The sequence below is a fragment of the Podarcis gaigeae genome (assembly GCF_964106915.1).
Source record: "Podarcis gaigeae genome assembly, chromosome: 7".
NCBI classification, from domain to species: Eukaryota; Metazoa; Chordata; class Lepidosauria; order Squamata; family Lacertidae; genus Podarcis; species Podarcis gaigeae.
This window is the reverse complement of record NC_139683.1, coordinates 77,574,817-77,580,773: the sequence shown is the minus strand read 5'-3', so window position 1 is coordinate 77,580,773 and position 5,957 is coordinate 77,574,817. Positions and strand designations below refer to the sequence as shown.

The 5,957-nt window shown below is 45.1% G+C and overlaps 1 long non-coding RNA gene across 1 annotated transcript; it reads left to right on the top strand.

Moving 5' to 3' along the window:
• The first annotated feature begins 224 nt into the window (after positions 1–224).
• Positions 225–5,097, top strand: LOC310848429. The gene is made up of 2 exons (XR_014566365.1): positions 225–1,175; positions 4,080–5,097. It is a non-coding gene; the product is annotated as an uncharacterized lncRNA (long non-coding RNA).
• Positions 5,098–5,957: the final 860 nt, after the last annotated feature.

Below are 5,957 nucleotides of genomic sequence, written 5' to 3'. Positions count from 1 at the left end.
AATTGACCACATTTTATGTGAATGCTTTATAGCTAAATTTAAGAACAATAAAACTGGAAAGACACCAATGGATAACCTAGTTTCCCTCCACCACAGAATGTTTCCATTATATTATATATTTAGTCAATTCCAATCCATTTTTATTCAGCTTTCAGTGTGTACATTTGTCCTACAGTTCATGTAAATAATAATTAATAATAATAATAATTTTATTTATACCCCACCCATTTGGCTAGATTTGCCTAGCAGTTAAATAATAAAAAAGGAGGTATATCTTTGGTATAATCTCCAGATTATGATGGAAAACAAGGTGGGACCCAGTTCTCAGCTATAGTTTAGCTTCGTCTTATGTTCCCTACACATAAATCTGCAGTGCTTTTCTTCTAGAAAAAAAAGATTCCAATACTGAGTACCCTTGAGTACCCCCAGAAAAAGCACTGTCCATATTAAAGATCATTGACAGTGTAATGCTGTACATAGGATAGAAGTCTACTCAGAAGCAAGTCCCTCCAAGTTCAAGAGCCTCACTGCCAGGTAAGTGAGTTTAGGATTGTAGCCTTACTGTGGTTTAGCTTTCTCTTAGCCTCTTTTATGCTGTACTTCCCATTCTCAGCGATCAGAACTGCTGGTTTCCACAGCACACCGAGCAAAGACAATAGAAAATGTCTATGTAAGGTCATCATGGGCTGAACAAGTTCTGGTAGTTCAGCCCCACTCCTTTGCCTTCGCGGTCCTCAGTGAGAATTGTTGCCAGGCAACGGCCAATTGCCAGCAAGGAAAGACTTGCCTCCATTATGAGCTGAGTGAATTCAAGCTGCTCAGTTTCCACTCCTTTGTCCTCCAAGATTCTCAGTAGGCTTTGCTGCCTCTACGGTTTGAGGGTGAAGGTCAAAATCAGGGCAGACCCAAGAATGAGGGCAGGAAATGTCACCTGAGTTCCTCTGCTTGAAACCAGACTTGCCGTTTTTCATCTGGGAATCTTTTATAAGCCGCTCTGAGAACTTCTCATAAGGCTATAAAGTGAGCTTCCTAGGGTTGATGGGAGTTGTTGAGTTGAGAGAGTTGGCATTCATCTGTCTTGGGAGATGATGGAAGAAAGTGCCTTCGGGGGTAAAGTCAAACCATTGGAGAGTTACTGTCAGGATGCTGTCAGCGGCTCCCAGCTGGTTGCCCAGGTAAGTATAAAGACAAGGGAAAGTTTCTTACCATCCTTTTTTATTTCAATCTTTACAGAGAGAGGCTATAGAACCCAGCCTCTTGGATAATGGCGTTGTCCCAAGTGAATCTCCACCCCCATCTCTCCCACTTCCTCATTCGCCATTCTCATCATCTCCTCTGTGGGTGCTGCTACATGGCCTCTGTCTTTGAGCTCTTTGCTCTCCTACTTTTAAGGCTTGCCAGGTTCTGGGAGATGGATCGTTTACTAAAGACACCATGTCAGCTGGGTGTTGTACCGGTTCTCCCATGACTTCCCAGCTTTTCCCCTCATCTGCCTCTGAGCTGCTACCTCCCTCAACACCCTGTTGTAAATATATAGTGTCTTCCTCCTCCCCCTCCCTGGAAAGGTCAGTGTGATGGCCTGGGAATCGGATTCAGAGGCTGAACCTGAGGAATCCCAGCCTGCACAGGAGTCCCTGCCTCCAGGGCCAGCTGAGCCGGGGCAGGGACTTGAATCTGAAGGGCCCTCACCTGTACCGGATCCTCAGGAGCAGACACCAGCTGAATCCGCTCTGGCTCCGGAGGTGATCGAGGACCCATTGCCTGCAGGTGCTCCTCTCCCAGCCCTGTCAGGGGAAGGTGAGGTTGCCTCTGGGTCCAGTAACCCTCCAGCCTCTCCTGAGCTGCAGAGGCTCAGGGCAGAGAGGCGGAGGGAACTAAGTTCTCTCAGGAAGAGTGCTTGCCTCCAGGTCAGGAGAGGCGAGTCACCAGAGGATCGGGGCGCCCTATGCCTCGGGGCAGATAGAAGCCGGCCAGCCCCAGTCCCAAGTTGCGGGAGCAACATTGTTGGTGGCTAGTTCCTGCCTGAGCTCCTGACCCACCCTGGCTTCCTGCTTGCATGCCTGTTCCTGACTTCACCTGACTCCCTGCCCCGCACCCAGCTTCAGCTACTACGGACTGCCTCCATGTTGCACCTTTGACCATGGACCGGACTTGGACCTTGCCTCAGGTAACCCACGGGAGCAACATCATTGGTAACCTGTTCCTGCCAGCACCCTGACCTGCTCTCCTGAGTTCCTGACCACGCCCGACTCCTTGCTTTGGATCTCACTTCGCCCCTGACAGACAGCCTCCTAACCCTCGACCTAGGACCAGACTTAGACCACGCTGCACGGTAACCCCCCCCCCCCCGGGACCAGCACAGTCAGGATGGGGAGGCAGTCTCCACCATTCCCCCTCTGCCCAGTCCCTGACAGTTACAGTGCCTGCTGTAGCTGTAGAGACCAATATGTTTTGTTGCAGAGGGTAGACGAAGGTATCCAGTTCTACTGCTACAGGTGAACCATGGTGTTTCATCTCTCCAAGCTCCTCCCAGGAGTCACTCCTCCTCTGGTCACTGCTGTGGATGCATAAACTGACTATCTGTCTCCAGTGATGGGTATTGAAGTTCAACAACACCTAGGGAGCCAGTGTTTCCTCACTCCTGCTGTAAATAAATAAATAAAATTAAAACTGCTGCCTGTCCCAGCTTCTCTAGGAACCTACCATGCAGAATATGTAGTTTGATAGTTACCGTATTTTTTGCTAAGACGCACTTTCCCCCTCCTAAAAAGTAAGGAGAAATGTGTGTCTTATGGAGCGAATGCAGGCTGCGCAGCTATCGCCGAAGTCAGGAGAGCAAGAGGGATCAATACGCACCGATCCCGCTTGCTCTCCTGGCTTTAGGGATAGCCACGCAAAGCCTCTTGGGCAAAGAGGGAGTGCTCCTGCCTCTTCACTCAAGAGGCTTTGCATTGCTTTCTTGTTTCTTGTTTTCCCCCTCTAAAATCTAGGTGCGTCTTATGGAGTGAAAAATACGTTAATTGTTTATCTCTATTTCTGTCTCTCTGTCTATAATGCTTTACAGCTACTGGACAGACATTGTTTACCTATTGTGCCTCTTTCTTTCTTTCTTTCTTTCTTTCTTTCTTTCTTTCTTTCTTTCTCTCTCTCTCTCTCTCTCTCTCTCTCTCTCCCTTCCTTCCTTCCTTCCTTCCTTCCTTCCCCAACCCTCTTTCTTTCCTTTTCTCATTCCCTTACTTACATGGACCTTACTTACATCACATTCAGACATTATCCAACAAAATAAACTCATCTCCCAGTTCCAGTCTCAATTCCTGACAGGGTGTTTCAAGCTGCCATTCCTGTTTGCCCTTTTAGTTCACTCACTGGTAGATGGAGATATTCTCTTTCGGTTGACACACAGCCACTGCTAGCCTTGTCTGTCTGACTGCGTCCTTATCCTGCCTTAGCTCTGCCTAATTTCTATTCATGCTCCCACATGAATACTGCAAACAGTTATTTGGGCCTGCCAAAGCTTCCTGTGACCGGTGGCTGAAAAGGTGCTGAATAAAATTCAAAACATGAAGTCAGTAATAATGAGCTTTTGACAGTGCTACTGATAGTAGCCGGGCTTGAGAAATGATTTTAAACAGATTGCTCCTTGGGGGAAATAAAACATTTTATTTCAACCTGAGTTGCATAGGAGCAGCGCTAAAAATAACTTCTATTAACTGTTCCATTCAAAGGAAAATGAATCAAGGAGTAATTACAATGCCTTAAGAAAAAAGTCAAGGATCTCCATCAGTTGGATGCATGGGGATTGTATTTCATTTATATTGTGCTAAAGAGAAGTTGAGCTCCGTATGAGGAGTCCAAAATTCATCGGGTGATTATTGGTCTGTGTTAAATTTAAAATCATGAAATAGTCTTAGCAGTCAAGTTTGCAAAGATTGAAAGATCCGAAAGTCACAATGCCTAGTGCAAGTAAGAAGTAATAGGAACAGATTGTCAAACAATGTTATTCTCTGGCACTTTCAAGTACAGATTCTTTTGCAAATGTGGTTCACCACTGACAAGAACAATTTTCTTTGTTTCTTCAGCTTCTAAGGACATTCCTTACAGCCCACTCCTGGTCATGGGCTTCAGCTGCTGAACTGCAAGCACAAAGGATAATATGTGAAACAACAAACAGCCTTGAGATACCTTAGATGACCAAATTTTGGATGGCAAACACTTTCGTGGAGCACAGTCCATTTCATCATCCGATTCATATTCCTGAAAAAGCAGCCAGGTGGCTTACAAACAAGGCGAGGAAAGGATTTTCCCCTGGTATGTTTTGGAGGTTCTGAAAGCGTTGCATTCATTCTTTCTTTTTCTGTAGCACTACCAGTGTCCTTCACACAGTACGAGTAGTCAGGTCCCAGCTCTGAGGATGATGTTTGCACTGAAAATATACCTCGGTACAAATATTGTGCAACTCTAAATAAAATCAGGGGGCCAGATGCTACCAGCCAGCTTCATTTGACCACAATTTCACCGAAGGCAATTTAATGAATAAACTTTTTTTTTTTTTTTTGCAGAGGCAGGACAGTGTGGAAATGCTATCCTAGCTTTGGGTCACTGTTGCTTAACAGGAGAAAGAGGGCAGGCAGGTCAGCATGGTGCAAACCCACTGGCAAGGTCACCAAATTGGTTAGCATGGTGCAAACCACTGGCAGGATCACCAAATTGATTCCACTATTGTATTTGCACTGACTTCACCGTCTCACCCCTCTCTCTCCTCGCATAGCTGCTCCACCCCATCTGGTAAACTGCTTCCCCCTTTTTGCAAGCAGAAACTGTAGGTGCAAACACTACACACAGGCTTTTTATCATTTCTGGCGTTGTTTGCAAAAAAAAGAAAAGGAAAAGTGATTCTGCTCCTGCACTAGGTTTGAATAAGACACAACAAAGTTTTAAGAAAAATCGAGAATGGATCTCTTTAATCCATAGTAGATGCTGCTATGACAGTTGCAATGAAAAGGCTAATATGAAGTGCACATCCCTGTATGTCCTTGCCTTTGGTCAGCAGTACGCAAAAGCTAAGGAGAAAATTATTAAAAGCTTGCTTTTCTGATATCTCTTTGTCTCGGTCATTGTATGGAAAAGAAATGTCACCAATAGGATTGTTCAGGATATAGATTGTCTTGTTCCACACTTCTGACCTACATTGCAATGTTAACATAGATTAACACCTCACGACCTAAGAGGATTATTACAGTTTCTCAGATAAAGCAGGTAATTAATTCCCCGAGGGGACTAATGAAGCCATGTTTTGCTATAATCATGTTTAGTTTTCTGACTGTTTGAAAGGCAGCGCTAAAAACTGGACAAGCGGGGCAACAGCAAAGCATCAGGATGATATTTTACAGCAGGCTCATACAGTTAATCATTTGGTGAATTTCACACTCGACACCGCTGCGTATGAAGTAATCACATTATTGTGTCGCTTCTGGACTATATTTCATGCAGTTTTGTGAGGCAGGCGCCAGCACCCACATAGCACAAAGCCCACAAGAGAGGCGATTGCTCTTTCAAAGTGGGCTGGTCATTGAAAACACAAGGCACTGATCACTTTACAGAGACGGAAATAAGCATTTTCTCCCTTCTGCAGATGCCAGAGCATTCAGGAGGCTGGAAGAAGGTATTTGTCCTCACTGTAAACAGTTTTAGGAGTCCCTGAAGGAAATTCTAAGGGGCTTGAAATGTATTGGATTTTTTTCTTTAACGGCTTTTTAACTGGTTGTTTCACAATAAAGGACTATTTTTTATCTATGTCAGCAAACACTGGCCAATATGGTTCATGGCAGATTTTTACAGCCGTAAAGACTAGGAATTGCCACTGAAGCTCGTGGAATCAGACCAAGATATGGAGTCCAGGGGCTCAAAGAAGAGAGAAGTGTAAACAACTTGAATTGTGCTCTGGCTCAGATTAAAAT